Consider the following 25818-nt stretch of genomic DNA (forward strand, 5'->3'; position numbering starts at 1 on the left):
GATTCAGGCTGCAGATCTACTGGAAATAACCTGCAAAGTTGATCATTTTCAGCCATGGAAAGATGCCCATCTTTAATAGCAGCAGGAGTTGGGTTCTCTGGATCCACTTCTTACAAGTTCTTCTAACAACGTCTGTAAGATAGGACCAGGAGCGTCACCTTTCTTGGAATGGCGTGAGGATTTTATGTAATGAGACATGGGCAGTGACTTGACCATGGTGTGTGTATGTAAGTGTTATTTGTTTTGATCTTCTTGTTGATCTTCTTGTTCCAGCACTTTTAGGACTGCCCTGTGGCTATTTAGGGTGTCCCACAGGTGACCCAGAGGTTGGTATGGGGACTCAGGAGAACAGAGGGCAGAGTGGCAGGACATAGAAGCTCTTTTCCTCCCTTCCCCAGTCCAGGTGCTTTGGAAGTCACAGCACTCCAGCCATCTCCCACTTGGGCTCATTGCAGTCCTCACAGCTCATAACTCCTTTCTGTGCCCACTGTTTTCCACAAACTCAGAGCAGCCACTCCAGTCTCCCTTGGGTCCCTTGAGGCTCCTGGTGGGTGGGAAAGCCAGTGTTGAAGCTTCACAGCTGTCAGAGGGTGAGTGCTCCTGGATGGGCTGCAGCTGGTGGTGATAGGCGGGAGAGGATCAGAGACATGAGGGGGTCACACCTGCTTCCCTGTCATATCTGAGCCTTTGTAGATATCCAATGGCAGGCTTGGCCACAGGGACTGTTCTCATCAACCTGAGGACTGTACTGTGATCTGACCCAGGCTTTCAATGGCCAGTTTCTTCCCAGAGTGTCAGAACGTGAGCATTTCATTTCCTGGGCTGGTAAAATGCCTGGGAAGAATCTCCCCCTAAACCCACATACACATTTTTTGCTTTTTTTTCCCCTCTCATTTGGCCTCTCATTCTCTCTCACTCTCTCTGGAGAGTGGCTATAAACTCTAGCCCTGTGCTGATGGGGCTCTAGAAATTTGGTCTTGGATGTTTACAACATAAAAGCACAGGAAACTTCTTTATTCTTTGTCCTGGAGGACAGCCTAAGGCCTAAATGTTCAACCCATGATGAGGCAGTCTTGTCACAGGAAACTTGTTTATACTGGCACATGCCCTTGTGGCTATTGTCTGACTTGTGTCCAGTTTATTCCTACCAAGATAGTCACACTCTAGGAGAGGGGTCAGGTTTATGTGTATCAGTCAGATGAGACTCAGAGGAGGCAACTCAACAAAATGCATGAAATAACAGAAACAGTTTATTGCTTACAGGTCCCAGAGAGAAGAGGGCAGAGTGCCACCCAGGGCCAATGGGAACAGGGTGCCCTCCAGGACATATGTGCTCAAACAGCAGGTGACAGCCAGAGAGAGGGGGCGAGGGACATGTGGGCTTTTATGAGGGTCCAGGGCATTACCCAAGCAGGTTTCCCTTGGGGGTTCTAATTGGTGGGTTTAGAGCATGCAGGCGTGACTTCTGTGGAGTCACACTGTGATTGAGAGGTGAATCAAGTAGGTGGTATCTAGGTGTCCCATAAGGAGGTGGTCACCACAAGGAAGTTTATAAGGCACCTCCTCGCCCCCAGCACCAGCCCCTCCCAGGAACACTCACCCACGGGCAAAACTACGGCCCAGCCAGAGGCCACCCTGGCCACTTTGGCCACACTGGTCCCTGCTGATGAGGTAAGAGCAGAGGCCACCATGCCTAGAGAGTAAGAGATCCTCAACTTCAGCCAGACCTGCCGAAGGGAAGGAGCTCTGAGGACGGGATGGGCACACAACCTGGCTTGCTTCCCACTGTCCTGAAAAATGTGACGGGCTCCAGGGGGCTAGGGAGGCGGCTCTGAGCTTGTGGGGCAGCAGGCCTGGAAAGGATCCTGGGGTGAGGGAGGGAGGGATGTTGGGGAGTTGGGGCTACCGAAGGACCTGTGTTAGGTCAGGGCCCTGAGGGACTTTATTTCCCCAGGGGGGCTGCTTTCTTTCTCCTGAAAGTCCCAGCGCCAATGTCTTAGACACTTCCAGGACTCCCTTATCTCTCCACAGAGCAATTGAAAAGGCACCAAAATTAGGAAATCAGAACCAATCGCATTTTTAAGGCATATATGGCAGGCGAGGCGCCTGCTCTTGTGTAATCTCCTCACTAACGGTGAAAAAGATGGGACCCTCCTCCTCCGCATATTACAGATGAGGGAACGTGATCTGGCTCCGTGATTTGCTCCAGGTCAGAAGCTTTCCATAGGGCAGCAACACCCCACCCAGGCATGGACTTGCAATGGCTTCGACTTGGTTTCTCCTAACACTTATCTCTTCCCCTTGCCCACTTTACCCCAAGCCGCCCTCAAGGCCTGAGGAAAACCTGGGCAAGGACAAAGCTAATTGTCCTTAAATTCCAGAGTCCAGGGACAAGTGGGGCTCGAGTCCCTTCCCATCCAAGGCTCCCTGATGAGAACAAAAAGACCGGGCAGAGAGTGGATGCTCAAGGCCTCCCCTCCGCTCCCTGAGCCCACAGCCCACCCAAGGTTCAGGGCCACGGGAAGGGTAGCTCCTGCCCACCCTCCCAGTCTTACCCAGAGGAGAGTTCCTGAGAATGTGAAGCTGACCCCACGGTCTTAAGCTTGGATGTGTTCCCAAAGGGCTGATCCCAGGCCTTTTAAGCAGCTCCACCCCGACTGAGGCACAGCCCCTTGACACAGGCAACAAATGAGATAGGTTTCGTTTTCCAGGAAACCGAAACTGCAGACATCTTTCTCCCCTCATGCACAGTCCAGAGGAAAATTCAGTTATTTATAGAAATAGGATTTGCCCACGGCATCAGTCATTGTCAGTTAATATAAAATGCTTTGTCATTTAATTCAGGTATGGGAGTGTGCTCTACACATAATGAAGTCAAGAGAAGTAAGATCAAACTTCACTCTGCAGCTGTTCTGAGAATACGCGGAAGAGAAAGCACCAGGTCCTGAAATGTACATTTAAATCTTCCACATGAGTAGTGTGCAAGTTTAAGATTCAAAATGGAGTCACTTGGGTCAAACCTCAGCAGACAGAGCCAGCAAGGCTATAAAGGGAGGGCTCTCAGGCAAGATGAGGCTCTCCTGTTTGCCTGCTAACAGGAACTATCACAAGAAATGTTTCCAAACTGCAGCTTATCACATGGGCCACACAAGGACAGCTAGAAGCACAGGGAGAGCGAGCCAGTTATGCAAAAACACTTGCCTGGCACAGTGTCTCACAAACCCAATCCAAAACTGCAGGAACCTGACCATAATTCCAAGATTCCCAGTCCTACCTAACAACTACTGACACTTGCCAGTCAGAACTCGCCAGGTCTTGTAAGATGCTGCCAGCACCAATAAACTTTTTTTCTTTCCTTCTTTCTTTCTCTTTCTTTCTTTCTCTTTCTTTCTTTCTTTCTTTCTTTCTTTCTTTCTCTCTCTCTCTCTTTCCTTCCTTCCTTCTTTCTTTTTCTTTTCTTTTCTGTTTTCGTCTCTTTTCTTTTCTTTCTTTTTTTTTAATGGAGTTTTGCTCTTGTTGCCCAGGCTGGAGGACAATGGCGCAATCTCGGCTCACTGCAATCTCCACCTCCCGGGTTCAAGTGATCCTCCTGCCCCAGCCTCCCAAGTAGCTGGGATCAAAGGCAACTGCCACCATGCCTGGCTAATTTTTTGTATTTTTAGTAGAGATGGGGTTTCACCATGTTGGCCAGGCTAGTCTCAAACTCCTGATGTCAGGTGATCCTCCTGCCTCAGCTTCCCAAATTGCTGGGATTACAGGTGTGAGCTTTCGGCTGTGGGATCACAGCCATTAAACTTTCTTTCAAAACAACTTGCATAACTTTCATAAAACAAATTGCATTGAACTTTCCTTCAAAACAACTTGCATAACAGCCTCTTTCTCTAAAAAATCCCTAGCTTTTTCCTTTGTTCTCCAAAACAAAAAGGCCACCCTGGTCCATATTTATATTGTGGGATTGCAATCCTACTTCTTGTGTATTATTCCCAAGTAAAACTATTTTACTTAAAGATTTGTCTCCCCGTCTCTCTCTCTTTTTTTTTTATGTTGACACAAGTGTGACATCAACATGTTGGTTCAACTAGTTTAAGCCACACTGTTGGCAATCTATACTCCTATTCAGGGGTCCAGCAGGTGTCCACTCTGGCTTTCTCTCTGGGAAGGGCCCCCGGGGAGGCAGTATATTCAGAAATCTACACGCCCCTGTGCAGCTACTACATCAGTACCAGAGACTTTGCAAATTAGCATAATGAATGTATGTATGTGACATCATCAGGCTCCATGTCCTAACCAAAGGCTGGGTGGGGGTCACCCTAATGCTGAGGCTCAAATCACTTCTGGATGGAATAATACACAGCCAGCATAGGGACACGGTTTTTGTCCAGCAGTTCTACACAATTTCATTAGTAAATAGTAATGCAAATCAAAACCACAATGAGATACCATCTCACGCCTGTTAGAATGGCTACTATAAAGACACGTGCACACGTATGTTTATTGTGGCACTATTCAGAATAGCAAAGTCTTGGATCTAACCCAAATGTCCATCAATAATAGACTGGATAAAGAAAATGTGGTACATGTATACCATGGAATACTATGCAGCCATAAAAAAGGATGAGTTCATGTCCTTTGCAGGGACATGGATGACGCTGGAAACCATCATTCTCAGCAAAATCTCCCAAGTACAGAAAATCAAACACTGCATGTTCTTACTCATAAGTGGGAGTTGAACAATGAGAACACATGGACACAGGGAGGGGAACATCACACACTGGGCCTGTTGGGGGGAGGGGGCTGGGTGAGGGAGAGCATTAGGAGAAATACCTAATGTAAATGATGAGTTGATGGGTGCAGCAAACCAATATGGCACATGTATACGTATGTAACAAACCTGCACGTTGTGCACATGTACCCTAGAACTTAAAGTATAATAAAAAAGAAAGAAATTCCTCCAAATTAGGAAATGGTCCTTTAACAACCAGCGACACAAGTACCATTAAAAGGGAAAAGACAAAATAAAATGTGGTGGATCATTACCGTAGAATACTAAGCAGCAATTAAAAATAATGAAAAAGACTTATAAAATGTAAAAAAAAGCCAGCATCAGAACAGTATGTATTAGGTTAAACAAAACCATAGCAATAAAATGCATATAACAGAACTACATACAAATATTTTCTATGGAGATACCTATATATCTCTTCTATCATCTATCCACAGAAATAACTTTAAAAGGGCATGGAGAACTAATTGCCCAAATGTGAGCCACAAAACTATGAAACTCCTAGAAGAAAACATAGGGGAAATTATTCATGACATCAAACTTGGCAATGAAGAGTAAATATTCGGAGTATACCAAAAAATGCTACAACTCAACAACAAAAAATCAAATAACCCAATTTTAAAATGAGCAAAAGTGGGAGTGGTGGCTCACGCCTATAATCCCACCATGGGAAGCTGAGGCAGGCAGATCACCTGAGGTCAGGAGTTCAAGACCAGCCTGACCGACATGGTGAAACCCTGTCTCTATTAAAATTACAAAAAATTAGCAAGGCGTGGTGGTGTGTGCCTGTAATCCCAGCTACTTGGGAGGCTGAAGCAGGAGAATCACTTGAACCCGGGAGGCAGAGGTTGAAGTGAACCGAGATTGCACCATTGCACTCCAGCCTGGGCAAGAAGAGTGAAACTCCATCTGAAATAATAATAATAATAATAATAATATAATAATAATAAATAATATATAAATAAAATGGGCAAAAGACTTAAATGGACATTTCACCAAAGATGACATATGCTATAGTTTAAATATTTGACCCCTCCAAATCTCGTGTTAAAATGTAATCTCCACTGTTGGAGATGAGGCCTAGTCGGGGGTCATGGGGGTGCTTGGCGCTGTCCTCACAGTAATGAATTAGCTCTCACTCTATTAGTTCCTGCAAGACCTGACTGCAGAAAAGACCCTGGCACCTCCTGCCTTCCTCTTGCTCTCACACTGTGTGATGTCAGCTCCTCTTGCCTTCCATTGTGAGTACAAGTTTCTTGAGGCCTCGCCAGAAGCCGAGCAGATACCAGTGCCATGCTCCCTGCAGAACCATGAGCCAAATACACCTCTTTTCTTTATAAAGTACTCAGTCTCCAGTCTCGGGTATGCCTTTATAGCAGTGCAAAATGAACTAATATGATATACAAATGGCCAAAAAGCACATGAAAAGATGCTTAAGATTGCTAATCATTAGGGAAATGCAGATCAAAGCCACAATGAGATACTACCTCACAACCATTAGGATGGCTGCTATCAAAAAAACAGAAAATAAAAAGCGTTGGCCGTTACATAATTGGAACCGTTGTACACTGTTGGTGGGATCGTAAGATGGAGTAGTTGCTATGGAAAACAGTATGGAAGTTCCATAAAAAATTAAAAGAACTACTATATGATCCGGAAACCCCACCTCTGGGTATATACCCCAAAGAATTGAAAGTAGGGTGCTATGGTCTGAATGTCATGGCCCTGCCAAATCCATTAAAATCATAACCCCAAAGGTGACGGTATTGGGAGATGGAACTATTTGGGAGGTGACTAAATCAGGAGAGCAGAGCCCTAATGACTGGGATTAGTGCCTTTATAAAAGAGGCCCCCCAGAGAGCTGCCTTATCCCACTACCATGTGAGGACACAGAGAGAAAGCATCATTTACAAACCAGGAAAGGGATGCTGACCAGACACCAAGGGGGCTGACACCTCTTAATCTTGGACTTCCCAGCTTCAGAACTGTGGGAAATCAATTTCTGTTTTTTAAGCTACCTAGTCTACGGTATTTTGTTATAGCAGTGCAAACGGCCTAAGACGCCGGATCTTAAAGAGATATTTGCATACCCAAGTACATAGCAGCACTATGCACAATAGCCGAGAGGTGGAAGCAGCCCAAGTGTCCATTGATGGGTGCTTCATGGATCAACTAAATGTGATCTATACCTCCAATGGAATGTCATTCAGCCTTATAGAGGAAGGAGATTCTGTCACATGCTGCATCATGGATGAGGACATTATACTAACTGAAATAAGCCAGTCACAAAAAGGCAAATACTATATAATTTTGGCCAGGCATGGGGGCTCACACCTGTAATCCCAGCACTTTGGGAGGCCAAGGTGGGTGGATCAGCTGAGCCCAGGAATTTGAGATCAGTTTGGGCAACATGGAGAAAAAAACCCCATCTCGATACACATATACACACACACGACAAATACTATATAATTCTACGAATAAGCGGTACCTAGAGTAGTCAAATTCACAAAGACAGAAAGTAGAATGGTGGTTACCAGGGGCAGGGGGAGGGGCAAAGTGGAGCTGTTTAATGGGAACAGAGTTTCAGTTTTGCAAGATGAAAAAATTCTGGAGATGTTTCACAACAACGTGAATATATACCTAACATTGCTGAACTGTACTTAAAAAATGGTCAAGATGGTAAATTTTATGAATTTTTATCACACTATAAAAGGGGGGGTCCATGGAAAGGAATGTATGAAATTGCAGCAGTGCTTTACTTCTGAGAGTGGGAGTAGGGGCTGTAATGAGGGGCAAGGATGCTTATCAGAGCCAAAGGGGCTTTAGCCTTACCTATACGAATTTAGATTTTTAAGAGTAGAAGCTACTTCAAGATTTCTTAAGTAATTTAAATGCAATAAAATGTTGGTTTTCATTAGAAAATAATATAATCCCATACTGTAAAGTTAAAAACAAAAAGACAGTAACCTACTGTCCACTTGCCTTCGGGTCCGGTGTGCTCTTCCTTAATGGCTGGAGCAGTGGGGATAACAAGACAGAGACAGAATCCGCGAATCTGGCTGGGAGCCCACTTTGGTTTCCCCCAGGGATCCTCGAGGCACAGTCTTCCCTGAGAACAATGCCCATGCTGTCTGTACAGGACGCTGTGTTTGGGCACTCAGCGTCTCTTACCTCCCTCTCTTCTTTGAAACAGAAACCTCCTCTTTCAGGTATAGGAGCCCCTGCCCTGACCTATGAGTGTATCAGAGGCATGGGCTCTCCTCGCACTTTCTAAAGGTGAATCCAGGTGGACTTAAACCAGTCATCACATCCCACCCATCCTTTGGGCCTAATTAAAGGGTTTTAGGAATGAGTAAATGACTCCATTTAAGATAGTCGCATGAACATTTACTAGAGGTATTTGGGAAGGATGTTTCTTTGCTTTTCAGGAGAAAGTACATGAAAAAATGTTCTTTCTGGGAGACATGAATAAAGAAGGTAGCTTCCAGAGCTTGCTAACAGCTGTCTTGTAACCACGAGAGCTGGCAGCCACAGGATGAAGCTGATGCCTCAGAAACAAAGAATAGAAAAGACGGGTCTTTGGCATCCGTGTTGTGTTGCTGAATCAAACCCTGCCTGAAGCATACTTTACCTTTGGACCTTTCCATTTAGTAAAGCAATGAAGTCCATTGAACTCTGAGCAAGTTGCAATCAAGTTTCTAGTACTTACAACTCCATAATCCTTAAGTAAAACAGCACTTACTCCAGGAAGTCTTCCCAGGTCACTACAATTAGAATCTATCACTTCCTTTTCTGTCCTACGAGCCATATAGCCTGATCCTCTTCAGTGATTGTACACATTGTCTTATGTTGTCAGTTACCTACGGCTGGATAAAAAGTGACCACACAATTTAGTGGCTTAAAAAAGTTATGTAGCTCATGATTCTGTGGGTCAGCAATCTAGGCAGGTGGTTCTTCTGGTCTCTGCTGGGCCCCTCATCCATCTGCAGTCAGCTGCAGGTCAGCTTTGCAGAACTTGGCTGGGCTCGCTGCCATGTCTGGGGTCTTGTCTGGAATGAATGGACTTTGTGTGCTTGCCCAGCCTGGCTTGTTCTCACGGCAGTGATGGGGTCTGGGAGGTACAGCAGAAGGCTGCAAGGTTTCTTAGGGACTAGGCTCAAGATTAGCACGCCATCACTTCCACCGTGTTCTATCAGCCAGGCCAGAGCAACTCCCCAGGCCAGAAGAGATTCAAAGGGAGGGGAAAGAAATTCCTACCTCTTGATGGGAGGAGCTGTACAGCCATGCTGAAAGGGCGGAGAATGTGGTCATTTCTGTAATTTACCCCAAGTCCCTTCACATCATTGGTTAAGGGCTGGCTTCCCCAACATTGTGCACCCTGGGCAGAGATGGACCTCTGTGATCCTCTGTAGCCAGGGCAATCCTGTGGGATGGAGCCTCGGGGCCCCTTTGGGAGCTGTGGGAGTCAGCTCAGCCAGCATCCCAGGGAGAGCCCTGTAGGAGTGCAGCTGTAAAGGAAAAATAAGTGTGAAGGTCAAACAGCCCAGAGTCGGACTGATGTTGAGGTCAGAGGCCAAGTCTAAACAGGCCTTCCAGAAGTCAAGTGTGGTTTACTTATCCTCACGGCCAGGCAGGTGCCATGTGGCAGATGCCAGGTCAGTGTGCATCGGACAGCTGGCACCTGATCTGGGGCCAGGCACACAGTAGGTCTCTGGAAATGGGTATTCTGCAGTGGCCTGCTTCTCAGGAGCCCCAGCCCCTTGCCCATCCTCACAGGCTCTGCTCAGTCCACCTGGGGGCTGAGGAGCCTGGGCTCTGTGCTGAGAGGGACATAGCTCCCTGGAGGAATGAAACTTCTCTACCTATATGGAGAAGGCCCATAGGCCAGGGAAATGCAGTGTTGCTGAACTTCTAGAATAACCATACAGTCACACCCTGAGTCCTGGGTGGGAAAGGAAGGGATCATTCATGCAAGAGGACAAAGGGCTTCATAATTGAGGATCAATGGCTCAAGCAATGACCCAAGAGCCACACCATCCTATAACGCCGACTCTGGCTGACTCTCCCATCTGAAGAGCAGCAAACTGAGGCTCAAAGGGCAGACATGATCTGCTCAGGACCACAGAATGAGTGGAAAGCCTGGGGCCAGACCTGGCTCCGGTCACGGACATCCCATGCTGCTTCCTCTTGAGTCCCTCCCTGTCCCACACTCCTGTAGCAGCGCTGTACCCTATCCTGACCACAAGAACAGAGAACCGACACTAGGAGAAGATCACCAGCATCTTTATTTTTCATGCTTCCTTAAATAATTTTGGGAGTAGGGGACTTGCCCTTTGGAAGACCATCATCCAGAGGCCCAGGAAAGTCATCTCCACCAAGACAGCCACCTCCCTGCCTCAGTGTGGTGTTCAGCTGGAAGGGGTGAACCCAGCCAGGCCCCAAGAGCTGCCCCAGCAAAGCCCAGGATAACTTTGGATGTCACAGAGCATCCAGCTGCCCCTGGGGAGAAAAAAGGATGAGCACAGGACACAGGGAGGGGTAGCAGCTCCTAACAGGGGGTTGGAGGCCAGAGACTCTGGGTCCCTCCAGAGGCCTGAGGCCCAGGCAGCCCAACCCTGTTCCCCACCTCTGCTTCCTAAAACCCTAGGATTTCTGCTTTGGGAGGGGCTGCTGCAGGCCACTGCCCGGAGAGGAGGCAAGAACTCTGGTGGGGAATCCCAGCAACAGGGCAGACCCTCTGAGAAATGGCAGGTTCCTTATCTTCCAAAGGGCCAGAGAGGGGAGGGGACCTGCCTGGGTTTTGTAGGGTTCACCAGGAACGCAGATCTCCTAGGCTGCACCCCTGGTCCCACCTCCAACCAGAAGAGGGGACAGTGACAGAAAGACAAAGGGCCCAGGAGGCAGAGGATCACGGACCTGCAGGGAGAGGAGAGGCCTCCCTGGGGTTCAGCCTTGGGGCTGGGTCATCTCCTGGCTCTGGTCATCCTGTCCAGAACACTCACCCACTGACTGCAGAATAGCCACCAGACTGCCCGCGGCAACTCCGCCCCCATTGGCAATGGCTGCTGTAGACATCATCTTGGCTGCTATGGAGGATGCGGCGATTCCTACTGAGGTGAAGCCCATGGCACCAAGTGCCACGGGCACAGTCCCCATAGCCACAACTGCAGGAAGTGGAGATTTGGGGTTGGTCCCATGGGACGGAGTTCCCCAGACCTCCCTGACATCCTCCTGTGTCAATGAGGAGGAAGAGGGGTCTGCTGTGCTCTCAGGAAAGCCTCTGAGCAGGGATGGGATCCCAAAACAAGGGCAGTCAACGTGTAAAACAGCCAGTGGACCAGCTCTCAGGATAATCTGAATCCGAGGCTTGTTTATGCCTGTTTCACAGACACCATCGAGGGCTCACTGGCCCTCCCTGGGCCTCTGTTCCCCTAATGTAAAATAAATACACTGAAGCAAACAGCAGTCTTCAAACTTTCCCTTTTGGCGAGGAAAATATGATCTCTCCAAGCAAAATGTTGACAGCAGACAACATCAGAGCTGCTTTTCTGGAGAGGTGAGGGGATGGAGGCCCTGAAGGCCCTGCAGCAGCATGCGGGGGTCCTCTAGGGCTCCCCAAAATCTCCAGAGCAGTGCAATCAGAGAGCCATCTGCAATCATAGCCACATTTGTTTTCTGTACTGTCTACTAGGGTAGCCACGTTTAGCACTTGAAATGTGGTGCAGGTGACAGAGAAACATTAAGATTTTCTTTAGTTTTGGCCATTGCATTGGAGGACGTTGCTTCATAGCAGCTCAAAAGCTTCTGACTCAGTGGATGGGCTACCAGCATTTGTCAAATAATTTTGAGGAATGAGACACAGCTCAGCTGACAAACTCCCTACAAAAGTCCCCAAGGATACCATGGGCCCTGCTTTAGACGGGGAGGAATCCCAGGCTCTGACTGCTCAAATGACTCATCTGGGGTTGCATGGTTTGTACTTGGTGGAAGCTGAGAGTAGCCCCAGCTCTGGCTGCCTCCAAAGCCCTGTGCCTTTAATGGCTTTGCTTTGCTTCCTGCTGCTCTAAGGTTCCCATCACTCTGCCCACTCCACCGCTACCCAGCTATGTCTTGGAGAATCCTGGGTTTGGTCAAAGCCAGTTTCTCCCAGAGGCTCAGGGCTGGGGGGAGGCGGGGGATGGGGGCTTGAGTTCCTTCCCACAGAGACTCACCTCCTCCGACCACAGCCGCTACAGCAGCCCTGCCTGGAGACAAAACAACAACAACAACAAACAAACAAACACAAACCTATGACAGTGGGTCCACTCTGATACCCCCGTCTCAAATTCAACTTTGCTATTCTTTCCCTCTTCTAAAGCCTCCTACCTCCTAGGCCATAGGTCAGAGGTGAAGGCCCCATCCTCAGGGCTCTGCACATGGCACCTTCTGCAGGAAGCCTCCCCAGGTCCCCACATCAGAAGTCACCTGTCTCCTCTGCCCAGCCTTGTGGCTGCACCCCCTGCAGCACTGGGCAGAGCATGCCTGGGCCTCTTGAGTTGTTGAGCTCTCAGGGCTGGCAGGAACATCTGACAATGGATGCCGCAGGGGCAGGGACTGGGGTGCTTAGGCAGCTGGGACCAAAGTTCTGGAGACTTCAGGGCCTGCTGGAGAGAGCTCAGCCACCACCCCAGGAGCTCAGGGAGGCCAGAAAGACCCACCCGTTGCAGCAACACTGACTCAAAAATTCATGGGGCCACTTGCATCCTGAAGGGATCAGCTCTCAAGTTTCCTCCTTTAGGGAGAAAAAAGCTCCCCATGTCCCATGATCCTCTACATGCTCAATCCTGCCACCTACAGCCATCAGCAAAGAGTGCGAGGCAGATTAACTCAAAGAGAATAGCAGTTAATACCTCGTAGTGCCAAATCCATTTTTAACCAAGGGAGACTTTACTGAGAGGGACCTCTAACCCCCTAAATCTTAGGAAGGACTCTAACCTTCCTAAATTGGGCCTCAAACCCAAGTTTGGTCAAGCATCCTTGCAGGACTGGGGTTGGGGTGCAGGGCTCATTTTCTCTCCCTTCCTTGTCTTGCACAAGGGACACAGCCTCATTTCCAGGACATTAGAGGGTATCCCAAGCAGAGCCTTTCCCACCCTGATTCTGTCACTTCTTTAATCTTCTGTATTCCTCTCTCCACAGACTTCACACTGAGACTCTCACTTTCCTCTTTTTTCTCTTCATCCATTCTTTCATTCAAAACATATTTACCAAGCTCCTGAGCACTGATGCAAGAGAAAAAGATAGACACATCCTTGTTTCATGAAATGTATTCCAGTAGGGGAAAAGGACAGAAACAAGCAAATGCAAAAAACAATAGTACATATCTACTAAGTCCCTATTTGTCACCAAACTAAGGCACATCAAGGTTAATTAACTTGCCTCAAGGCCACAGCTCTAAGGATTTCAACCAGGGCCACTGGTCAGAGATCATACTGTTAGCCACCAATCCATGCTGACTTCCTGCTTATCACAAATATAGGAGTAGGGCTCCATGCCATTTGTCAGCTAGTGTAGCATGTTTTGTACTATAAATCTTCTATGTGGGATGGAGGGATGTTCTCCATACAAAATGAAGTTCATAAGAAATGCAGTCAGCGCCAGGCGTTGTGGCTCACGCCTGTAATCTCAACACTTTGGGAGGCCGAGGTGGGCGGATCACGAGGTCAGGAGATCGAGACCAACCTGGCTAACATGGTGAAACCCCCATCTCTACTAAAAATACAAAAAAAAAAAAAAAAAAATTAGCCGGGCGTGGTGGCAGGTGCCTGTAGTCCTAGCTACTTGGGAGGCTGAGGCAGGAGAGTGGCGTGAACCCTGGAGGCGGAGCTTGCAATGAGCTGAAATCACACCACTGCACTCCAGCCTGGGCAACACAGCGAGACTCCGTCCCAAAAAAAAAAAAAAAAAAAAGAAAAGAAATACAGTCAAAAATTTTGATGAAAAGGAGGATTTTGAATTCCTCACATCTCCAAGAAGGGCATTTTGATGGGAAAAGTAACGCTCCTGGTATCGGGATGTGTTGGAGTTAGATTTTCCTGGCCAACATGGTGAAACCCCATCTCTACTAAAAATACAAAAGTTAGCTGGGCGTGGTGGTGTGTGCCTGTAGTCCCAGCTACTTGGGAGGCTGGGGCAGGAGAATCGCTTGAACCCAGGAGGGTGGCCAGCAAAGAGCGAATGAAAAGCGCAGCAGAAAGGGAAACCCCTTATAAAATCATCAGATCTCGTGAGACTTACTCATTACCACGAGAACAGCATGGGGGAAATCGTCCCGGTGATTCAATTATCTCCCACTGGGTCCCTCCCACAACATGTCAGAATTATGGGAGCTACAATTCAAGATGAGATTTGGGTGGGGACACAGCTAAACCATATCGGGTATTCTTCAGTTTTTCTGTAAATTGAACATTGGAATAAAAGCACACAGAGTTTTTCTTAGAGCACTGATCTCTTTAACAAATATTTGGAAAGGGTTATAAAAGGTTTATGAGAATCTTGCCTCATAGACAAACTGATTAAGATTGATTTGTCTGTAAGGTTTTTTTTGTTTTGTGCTAATTTTTTTTGTTTTGTATTTTTAGTAGAGACAGGGTTTCACCATGGTCTCGATCTCCTGACCTCGTGATCCGCCCGCCTCGGCCTCCCAAAGTGCTTGGATTACAAGCATGAGCCACCGCACCCAGCCTTGTTTTGTTTTGTTTTTTTTGAGATGGAGTCTCGCTCTGTCGCCCAGGCTGGAGTGCAGTGGCACAGTCTTGGCTCACTGCAACCTCCGCCTCCCGGTTTCAAGCAATTCTCCTGCCTCAGCCTCCTGAGTAGCTGGGATCACAGGTGCACGCCACCACACCTGGCTAATTTTTGTATTTTTAGTAGAGACAGGGTTTCACCATGTTGATCTGGCTGGTCTTGAACTCCTGACCTTGTGACCCGCCCACCTTGGCCTCCCAAAGTGCTGGGATTACAGATGTGAGCCACTGTGCACGGCCCGGTTTTATTAAGAATTGAGTTTGACATCAATAGTACACTAATGCAAAGGTGAACTCTGGCTTTCTCCCTTAAACAAGATTTTCTTTTTTTTCTTTTTTTTTTTTTTTTTTTGAGACACAGTCTTATTCTGTCACCCAGGCTAGAGTGCAGTGGTGCAATCTCGGCTCACTGCAACCTCTGCCGCCCGGGTTCATGTGATTCTCCTGACTCAGCCTCCTGAGTAGCTGGGATTACAGGCACCTGCCACCACACCTGGCTAATTTTTTTTGTATTTTTAGGAAAGACGGGGTTTCACCATGTTGCTCAGGCTGGTCTTGAACTCCTAACCTCAGGTGATCCACCTGCCTTGGCCTCCCAAAGTGCTGGGATTACAGGTATGAGCCACTGTGCTCAGCTGATTTTCATGTTATATTAAAAAAAAAAAGATTTTTGTTTGCCTTTTGAATAAGCTATAGACAAAAAAGGGAAAGGAAAGAGACAGACTGTTTGGAAAGCTAAATCTTCCCTCTACTAATGAGTAAAGGTTTTGCCTTTTAAAAAATTCTGAGTTATTATTTCGGCTAAGTAAATGACTTATGGTGACCTGGGATTTTATTTTATAATATCAAGTGTTTTAAACCTTCGATATTTGACAAAATTTCCAAAATCAAATTATAAATTATGTCTTCTTCTGACCTCCTAATTAGTCTTTTAGATATTAGGTCTCCTCAAGTCCAAAAATGACATATTTGCCTTATTTGGTATAAAAATCATATAGGAAGCATGGCTAAATATGAAATGGCTGGGTGTTTCGCTTTCTTGGCTGTATCTGTATAACTAAGTTATTGGTATGTGTTCTAAAATTATGGGACACTCCTATAATCATGATATGACTTAGTGTATGCTACTAATAGTTATCATTGTTATGTAAAATTGTTGTATGCCATAGAAGTAACCACAATTTCTAGCCAATTGTGGCTATAATAGTGGCTGTCCTAAAACTTTTTGTCATCCACAGGCAACTGTTATCTTGTTTTGATCCTCTTTGAAAGGTGACCCTTAATCAGCTACAGGACTTTGACAGATGTTCATGAATGCAGGTTTCTGATAACTTTGGACATTGTGATGTTAGAATAGAGAAAATCTTTCAGGACTTTCATGGAGAGCTGAAATGTTCATGAGCATCAGACAGAACAGGAATTAAGTGCATGAACTAAACTAATAGAAGTCTGAACCAATCTTTTTGACTTTTTGCTGATCTTTTACAGAGCCAAAAAAATTTTTATTTTGAGCTATTTACAACTTTTGATAATTGAGTAAAGCATGCTCCTGTGAACAAAATTTGGAGTATATTTGCTTCTCTCTACCTGATTTCTCCAGAATTTGGAAATTGCATATTCTTAATTTATGGCAATATAGTTATCTGCATAAGTACAATAAAAATCCATTTTATTTTGTAAGTGGACACAATTGGAGACATTGGTTATTTTACCAAGGCTTTGACTGTAATGATGTGCTTTCCTTTAAGGAATCAAACTTGACTTATAGAGCCAATAAAAGCCCCTTGGGAAAACTAGCCTCATACCTTGCCTACACAGTCACTGTACAGGGTTCCTGACCAAAGAATGTCACTTTCTGACAGGCCCGAGAGCCCCAAGTTATCTTGAAACCTCTTAAGGAGAGGAATTTACCCAAACTCATAGGTATCTGCTACCAACCCATGGCTGGCCTCAGCTTTAAAAATGGCTTATCTGAGATTCCTTTTATGGAACAAAGTTCCACCAAAGTCAATTTAAAAAGCCTATGTGAAAAATAATCATTCTTGCTGCACTTTATACAAAGTATTGTATTATTATACCGTAAATAAACCAAATTTGTCGAATTATGATTTGTTTTATATTAAAATGAGGACTGGAGAGAGAAAAATTAGGTTTCAAAAACTATGGCACACCTGTTATTAAATTCTAGTCTCATCAGTTGTTTTGGAGTTTTTTTCTGCAATTTAGACTGACCCTGCTTATTACTGTGAACCAATCAGTGATCTCTGGCTGCAGCTCAGAAGAAACAAGAGGGATGGGTAATGTAAAAATCTGGATCAATATTCTAATTCTGGGCACATATTGGAATCAGCTAGAGATTGGTTCCAATAATTGCCCAGTTCCTGGAAAGCCTTCTTATTCAGTTTACTTGGGATAATTTTGCTCATTTTACTTTACTGTTGTGGAATATGTTGCTGTTGTACTCTTTGTATAGAAATGTAGGATGAGCTTACTCAATGTTTTCTTAAATTGAACACTTACTAATCTTCCATATATCACCTTTTGTCAGAACTCAAGAGTTATGAATGGTCCTTGCCATACCGACACTTTCTGACTGAGCTCCACTCTACCCTGAATACAAGAGACCCTAATAGTTAGGCAGGAATACCATCGCCCCTATTCAGTCTGAAGAAGTTACAGAAGATGGATCTACATACTTCTACAACCCTTAGGCTTAAGGGTTTTCTTGTAAAAGGGAGGGGGGAAATATGTCAGAAGCATTTGAACCAGAGTGACTCCATCTTGAATAACAGCTGGGTAAAATAAGGCTGAGACCTACTAGGCTGCATTCCCAGGAGGTTACGCATTCTTAGTTACAGGATGAGATAGGAGATAGGCACAAGATACAGTTCACAAAGACCTTGCTGATAAAATAGCATGCAGTAAAGAAGACAGCCCAAACCCACCAAAACCAAGACGGTGATGAGAGTGACCTCTGGTCATTCTCATTGCTCATTATATACTAATTATAATGCATTCGCATGCTAAAAGACACTCCCAGTAGCACCATGACCATTTATAAATGCCATGGCAACATCAAGAAGTTACCCTATATGGTCTGAAAGGGGGAGGAACCCTCAGTTCCAGGAATTGCCCACCTCAAAAACTCATGAATAATCCACCACTTGTTTAGCATATAATCAAGAAATAACTATAAGTATTATCATTCAAGCAGCTCAAGCTGCTATTCTGACTACGGAATAGCCATTCTTTTATTCCCTTACTTTGTTAATAAACTTGCTCTCGCTTTATGGATTCACCTGAAATTCTTTCTTGCAGATATCCAAGAATCTTCTCTTAGGATATGGATCGGGACCTCTATCCGGTAACAGCTGCAGTGAGCCATGACCCAATCACTGCACTCCAGCCTAGCCAACAGAGCAAAACACTCTCTCTAAAAATAAAAATAACAAAATAACAAAACAAACAAAAAAACACCATGAACAAAGTCCCTCGTGGTGAAAAATGGATTTACCATGAAGGTTAAGAGACAAGTGACATACTGAGGGGAAAACAAACCAAACAAAATAATACCTTTGCACGATTAGTATCCCCAACTCAAAGAGAGTTTTTCTTATGAATCAATTTTTAAAAGGAGCTGCCTTTAACAAGGAACTCTGAAGACTAGGAGACAGCTCCCCAAGACAGAATTACACATGACTAATAGACACTTAAAAAGATGGTCAATCTTACTAATAGTAAAAGATTTAAAGGAGGTAACATTTTGTATGTGTGTCACATGCATCTATTAGTCAGAGTTCAGCTGCAGATAACAGAAGTCACTCCAGCCAACTTAAGCAGAGTGGGTTTTAACACAGGGAATTAGGCGACTATAAGATTGTTCCAGGGGGTGGAGCTTGCAGCGAGCCGAGATCCAGCCTGGGCAAATGAGCAAGACTCTGTCTCAAAAAAAAAAAAAAAAAAAAAAGATTGTTCCAGGATTGGAGGAGGAGGGTCTAGGCTGATGTTCCAGGAATGGCCCCACCCCTAGAATGTGGCTCCACCCTAGAAGGGGGCCACCAAGAATGCTTCAGCCAGTGCCATGATCACGAAACTGGGATATCGGGAAGCCACTGCCACACCTGTTGGCTCTGGGGCATCTATGCCAGTAAAATGAAACCTCACCTTCTGCATCTCGCATAGTAAGGTAAGAAATGGATCCTGGGACTCTGCTTCTGCTACTGCAAAAAACCAAGTCCCTACTACAATGCTTGGCAGTAGAAGCAGCAGAAGCACAGCCCCTGTGTCCCTTCCACCTTCACATCCTTGCACAGGGGAGTCAGCTTGGCACAATTGAGGTCATTTGCAGAACTGGCATATGGGGAAGCCAGGGGAATAGAGTCATTAACTTTCTATCCTTGAGGGTTCACAGCAGAGCATGAAACAGAGCTGAGTGACTACATCCTTATGATCTGCCTCAGGAAGCAAATACCGGAACACGAGGTGTTTGCATGAGGCAAGGAATAGAGATCCTCATTCGCTGCTGGGTATGGCGTGTTCTAACCCATACTTTCTGGTCAGCAATTTGACAGCATGTCGTGAAAGTTTATTTGGTTTAGAAATTTTACTTCTTGGAATTCATCACAAGAAAAGAATCAGAGATGTGCACAAATATCTGCACATGAATTATGATCACAGTGTTTTTGATGACAGCTATAAAAGCAGTCAGAGTCCAAATGGAGTTGCTTGTGTTAAAAAAAAAACGACACCCGGCCGGGTGCGGTGGCCCACGCCTGTAATCCCAGCACTTTGGAAGGCCAAGGCGGGCGGATCACGAGGTCAGGAGATCGAGACCATCCTGGCTAACATGGTGAAACCCCGCCTCTACTAAAAACAGAAAAAATTAGCCAGGCTTGGTGGCGGGTGCCTGTAGTCCCAGCTACTCGGGAAGCTGAGGCAGGAGAATGGCGTGAACCCGGGAGGTGGAGCTTGCAGTGAGCCAAGATGCGCCACTGCACTCCAGCCTGGGCAACAGAGCGAGACTCCGTCTCAAAACAAAACAAAACAAAAATAATAATAACAAAAAACACACCCAAACTCTGACAAACACAGCTAGGGAAAACCCAAGAAGAGAGGATTTTCACACTTTTGTATGCCTGAGAACGAAAACTATCATCTGCAAAAATTGCAATCTTGCACAAAAGCCATCACAACCTTACACAAAAAATACTTCCGTGGGCACATCTGCCCAGAAACTACCTGCCCAGCCTCGGACTGGTGTCACCCTTGCTGTTAATTCTTATAGCCAAACATGTTGTTATTATTATTATTTGTAAAAGTAAGTTCTTCTAAGAGTAATTGATTAAGGCTGTTGTCTTTTAATTGCTTTCTAATCTGGCTTCAAAACAAGTATGTAATTGTCTTCATTTTTCCTTTAAAAACCTTTGTCTTCCTTTATGTCCTTGAATATGTACATAGTTTACTATGGCATGAATTTTCCCACTGCCATGCTGTATTCTCAAATAAATGTCATTTTCTTTTAGAGGGCTTCTCTCTGTTTGTTATTTAGGTTGACACAGCAAAAGTATGAAGTAACAAAAATTGAATAAATAAAATTTTATACTCCTCTATAAATAATTATATGTAGCCACTGATGATAGAAGCAGAAATGCGTTTACCTTGAAGCAAAAGAAGCCTGAGTTCAGGGACCCTCGCTTGCACTGGTTCCTTCCAAGACCCTAAGAGCAGCTCCAGCCATTGCTCACTTTGTTGTTGTTGTTGTTATTATTATTATTTGCAAAAGTTCTTCTAAGAGTAATTGATTAGGGCTGTTGTCTTGTAATTGCTTTCCAATCTGGCTTCCCTCTGCCATACTTCCCCTGGTTTGAGGTGACATTGTAGGGTTACTGGTATTTTGTATTATAACTCTCTTTCTTTAAGCTCTCTGCCCCACCAATTACATAAGCTTCGGGTCCCTAAATAGACTGGATCCGTCCCTGGTTATAGATTTATATTTATTGGCAATGGGGAATGGTTCATTAGATATTGTTGAGTGAAAGAGGCAACTTACAAAACAGTGGTAAAGAAAGACCTCATTATATTAGGCGATTCTTGTATTGCTATAAAGAAATATCTGAGACGGGGTAATTTATTTAAAAAAGAGGTTTAATTGACACACAGTTCCGCAGGCTTTACAAGAAGCATGCTGCTGGCATCTGCTCAGGTGCTAGGTAGGCCTCAGGAAGCTTACAATCATGGCAGAAGGTGGAAGGGGGGCAGGCACATGAGATGGTGAAAACAAGAGTCAGAGAGAGTTGAGTGGAGGCGCCACACACTTTTAAACCACCAGATCTCACATGAACTCAGAGCGAGAGCTCACTTATTATGAAGCGGGTGGCCCAAGCCATTCATGAGACATCTGCCCCCATGATCCAAACACCTCCCACCAGACCCCAACTCCTGCATTGGGGATTACAATTCAACTATGAGATTTGGGTGGGGACAAATATCCAAACTATATCACCCATGTAGAATGCTTATACATATGTATGTTTTTTGGTGCTAGATGAATTACAATGCCTCAGGCATAAGTCACTTTTACAATAAATGAAAATACCAAAATGGTTCCCATTTAAGAAATATTTGCCAATTAATTTTTAAATTAAAATATAATTGTGTTCTGGGTAGGGATAAAAACTAACTGGAAATGGGGATGAATGAATTTTCTGGGGTGACGGAAATGTTCTTTATCTTGTTTTGTACAATACTTATATGATGATATGGAAATGTTAAAATTTATTGAACCGAAAAGCTGCACTCTGCATTTTATTGTACACTAATTATACCTCCATATAATATATATAATTAAAATAATCACATTAAAATTGAAATATAGAAAAGAAAAAATTACACTCAGTTCCATCACCTTAAAACAACTACTTAACACTGTGGGATGTTTCGCCGAAATGTATTTTCCCCCAACTTCTCACCTTTTCATATTTATACTATATGAAAGGTATGTGTATGCTTAGAAAGAAACGTGTGATGACAAAAGGAATTGCTAAGGTCAATTGAGCTCACCATGTGCCAGGCACTGTAGCGAGAACTTTACATGCATTTACGTTTAATCTTCTCAACAATGTTATTCTCATTTTACAGATGAGGAAACAGATGCAGGAAAAGTAAGTAATCTGCCAGAGTCACACGGCTAATGTTACAGAGCTCAGACCTGACTCCAGGCAATCTGATTCTCCCACCTTTCTAGATGCCCTACCTGGCTAGATGAGCCATTTTCTTGCTGGGGAATTTATGAGCTCAATTGTTCCAACTTCTCCATATGCATTCTTGGTTCCCCTTGGCCCACATCTACCCTTCAGTCTTTTTGCAAAGTCAATCAACACATTCATAAGTACTCCCACTCCAGCCACTGGTAACAGAGGCTTCTGTATGGGTCCCTTGGAAACTGGGACTCATTCCTTATAGGGTTTCTTGATCTTGATTACTTTTTTTTTTTTTTCCCACACAGGGTCTTGCTTTGTCACTCAGGCTGAGTTTAGTGGCATTGGAACAGGAATTAAAAGAAATTAAAAACTGTGTAAGCAAAAACTCAGCTGTATGTAAAAAACCCAATTCCCCTTAAGGAAGAGAAAGGATTGGAGTCCTTTAAAATTAACTGCCTGTTTTTCTTTCTGAAGCTAGTGAGCCTTATCTCTCCCTTTTCCAGGCATTGTGAAGACTCTGTTTCTCTAGCTGTGCAGCTGCAAGGTCACTAGACAGATACTCTCAAGTCGTAAAACATGTTGTTCCTTGAAAAGTAAGAAATAATGTAATGCATGTCTCAATTGAATAACTGTCTTTGTTTCTCACTTCTGTAATATGCTTCCCACTGCACAAATCTCCCCCTGCCCCAGGAAATGCTTAAAAGGTAGCTTGACTCTTTGTTCAGGGCTCAGTCCTTTGGATGTTAATATGACTGGGTTGGTGCACCTAAATAATTAAATAATTCCTCCTCAACCCCTTGGTCTCTTTGGTTCCTTAATTATCCCACAGCAGCATGAACATGGCTCACTGCAGCCTTGACCTCCTGGGCTCAAGCAATCCTCCCACTTCAGCTCCCTAAGTAGCTGGGACTAAGGGCACATGCCACCAAGCCTGGCTAATTTTTGTATTTTTTGTAGAGACAGGGTTTCACCATGTCGCCTGGGCTGATCTTGAACCCCTGAGCTCAAGTGATCCACCCACCTGGGCCTCCCAAAGTGCTGGAATTACAGGTGTGAGCCACCGCACCCAGTTAAAGTCACAGATCTCCGAGTCAGGTCTGAGCTCTGTAACATTAGCTGTATGACTCTGGCAAATTAATCTTCCTGTATCTGTTTTTTCATCCGTGAAATAAGAATAACATTAAAATAATTTATTCTTACTATTTTTTAAAATTAGAATATTGAGAAGAAGGAAAAAAATACCTATGTTCCCACTACTATAATGGAACTTTTGCCATCATTTTGTTCTTGGTTGGCATCTCCCCCTACCCCATTTTTAAAAATTAAAATTGACTCTCTTTCTTTCCTTTCTTTTTCTTTTTTTAAAGATGATGTCTTGCTATGTTGTCCATGCTGGACTCATACTCCAGAGCCCAAGCAATCCTCCCTCTTCAGCCTCCTGGATAGCTGGGACTATGGGGATGTGCCACCACACCTGGCTTAAGCCAATTTCTTTTTAATTCATAATTTTTAAATCAAAATAATTTACTCAACTCTTTATTTTGAAAAGTTTTAAACCTCAAAAAAGTTGAAAGAATAGTACAATGAACACTCACGTACCCTTACTGTAGCACCAAGAATTCACCCATTATTAACATTTTGACTATGTCTCCCTCTGCCATAATATACTTTTCTTTTTTTCTGAAATCAGCTGATTGATTAGGGTGGTGGTTGCTGAAAGGTGAGGTGCTGTGGCAATTTCTTAAAATAACACAACAATGAAGTATGCTGCATGGATTGACTCTTCCTTTCATGAAAGATTTCTCAGTAGCATGTGATGCTGATTGGTAGCATTTTATCCACAGTAGAATGTTCAAAATTGTAGTCAATCCTCTCAAACCCTGCCACTGCTTTATCAACTAAGTTAATGAAATATTCTAAATCCTTCATTGTCATTTCAACAGTGTTCCCAGCATCTTCACCAGGAGTAGATTGTATCTCAAGAAACCACTTTCTTTGGTCATACATTAGAAGGAACTGTTCATCCATTCAAGTTTCTCATGAGATTGCCACAGTTCAGTCATATCTTCAGGCTCCGCTTGTAATTTTAGTTTTCTTGCTATTTCCAACCATATCTGCAGTTACCTCTTTCACTGAAGTCTTGAACCTCTCAAAGTCATCAGTGAGAATTGGAATCAACTTCTTCCGAACTCGTTAGTTTTGATATTTTGACCTCTTCCCATGAATCACAAATGTTCTTATTGATATCTAGAATAGTGAACCCTTTCCAGAAGGTTTTCAATATACTTTGCCCAGATCTATCAGAGGAATAACTATCTATGGCAGCCATAGCCTTACAAAATGTATCTTAAGTAATAAAACTTGAAATGCGAAATTACTTCTTGATCCATGGGCTGAAGAACGGATCTTGTGTTCACAGACATGAAAACAACATTCATCTCCTTATACAACTCCATTAGAGCTCTCGTGTGACTATGCACATTTTCAATGAGCAATAATACTTTGAGAGAAATCCTTTTTTCTGAGCAGTAGGCCTCAACAGTGGGCTTAAAATATTCAGTAAACCATGCTATGAACAGATGTGCTGTCATCCAGGCTTTGTTGTTCCACTTACAGAGCACAGGCAGATTATATTTAGCGTAATTCTTAAGAGACCTAAGATTTTTATAATAGAATGGTAAACAAGCACTGGCTTCAATTTAATGTCACTAGCTGCATTAGCCTCTAACAAAAGAGTGAGCTTGGCCTTTGAAACCAGACATTGACCTCTCTAGCTATGAAAGACCTTGATGGTGTCTTCTTCCAATAGAAGGCTGTTTTGTCTACATTGACTGTTGTTCAGTGGCCACCTTCATCAATGATCTTACCTAGATCTTGGGGATAACTTGCTGCAGCTTCTCCATCAGCACTTGCTGCCTCATCTTACACTTTCGTGTTATGGAGACGGCGTCTTTCCTTAAACCTCATGAAATAATCTCTTCTAGCTTCAAACTTCTATAGCTTCCTCACCTCTCTCAGTCATCATAGAATAGAAGAGAATCAGGGCCTTGCTTTGGATTCGGTTTTTGTTTTAGGGGATGCTGTAGCCGGTTTTATTTTCTATCCAAACCACTAAAATTTTCTCCAAATCGGCAATAAACTGTTTCACTTTCACATCATTCATGTGTTCATTAGAGTAAAATGTTTAATTTCCTTCAGTAACTTTTCCTTTGCATTCACAAACTGGCTAACTTTTTGGTGCAAACTTTCAGCCTAGCTTTCAGCCTATCTTGCCTTTTGACATGCCTTCCTCACTAAGCTTAACCATTTCTAGCTTTTGAGTTAAAGCGAGAGATGTGCGACTCTTTCTTACACTTGAACACTTAGAGGCCCATTGTAGGGTTATTAATTGACCTAATTTCAATACTGTTGTGTCTCAGGGAATAGAGTCCCAAGGAAAGAGAGAGAGAAGGGAGAACGGCCTGTCAGTGGATTAGTCTAAACACACACAACATTTATCAATTACGTTTGTATCTTATATGGGCACAGTCCATGGCGCCCCGAAACAATTACAATACAAGGAACACTCATCACAGGTCACCCTTGTAGCAGAGCACATCTCCCTAAGATCTAGGTACGAGCATTGTACCTAGGATGGACGCGTTCGTCCTCTTACTTTCGGGAGCGCCCTACTCTGTCTACGGAGTAGCTGCACTTCCACCACTTTACTTAATAGTAGCTGCACTTCCACCACTTTACTTAATAAACTTGCTTTTGCTTTGCTATGCAGACTCGCCCTGAATTCTTTCTTGCGCAAGATCCAAGAACCCTCTCTTGGGGTCTGGATCGGGACCCCTTTCCGGTAACAAAACTACACCAAGAATACAAGAAAACTTAACGTTACCGTGCAGGAGCTGACAAAGTCTCTCGCCGGAGGGAGCACACAGAATTTCACCTTCTCCGGCCTTTTCCTAAGCCAGCAGGAGCAAAGCTGTAAGAGGAGGGGCCGGCGCCCCAAGCCAGTTCTCCCAACAGCACCGCGGCGGTCCGCGAGGCAGCCAATCAGGTAGCT

At 44.5% G+C, this 25818-nt stretch overlaps 1 non-coding gene across 1 annotated transcript; it reads right to left on the reverse strand.

Moving 5' to 3' along the window:
• Positions 1–45: 45 nt before the first annotated feature.
• Positions 46–25770, reverse strand: LOC100592736. The gene is made up of 3 exons (XR_004028000.1): positions 25651–25770; positions 10786–10947; positions 46–615 (listed from the first exon to the last, which is right to left on the reverse strand). It is a non-coding gene; the product is annotated as an uncharacterized LOC100592736 (transcript).
• Between the last annotated feature and the right edge of the window lie 48 nt (positions 25771–25818).

Source organism: Nomascus leucogenys, chromosome 22a (genome assembly GCF_006542625.1).
Source record: "Nomascus leucogenys isolate Asia chromosome 22a, Asia_NLE_v1, whole genome shotgun sequence".
In the NCBI taxonomy this organism is placed as follows: Eukaryota; Metazoa; Chordata; class Mammalia; order Primates; family Hylobatidae; genus Nomascus; species Nomascus leucogenys.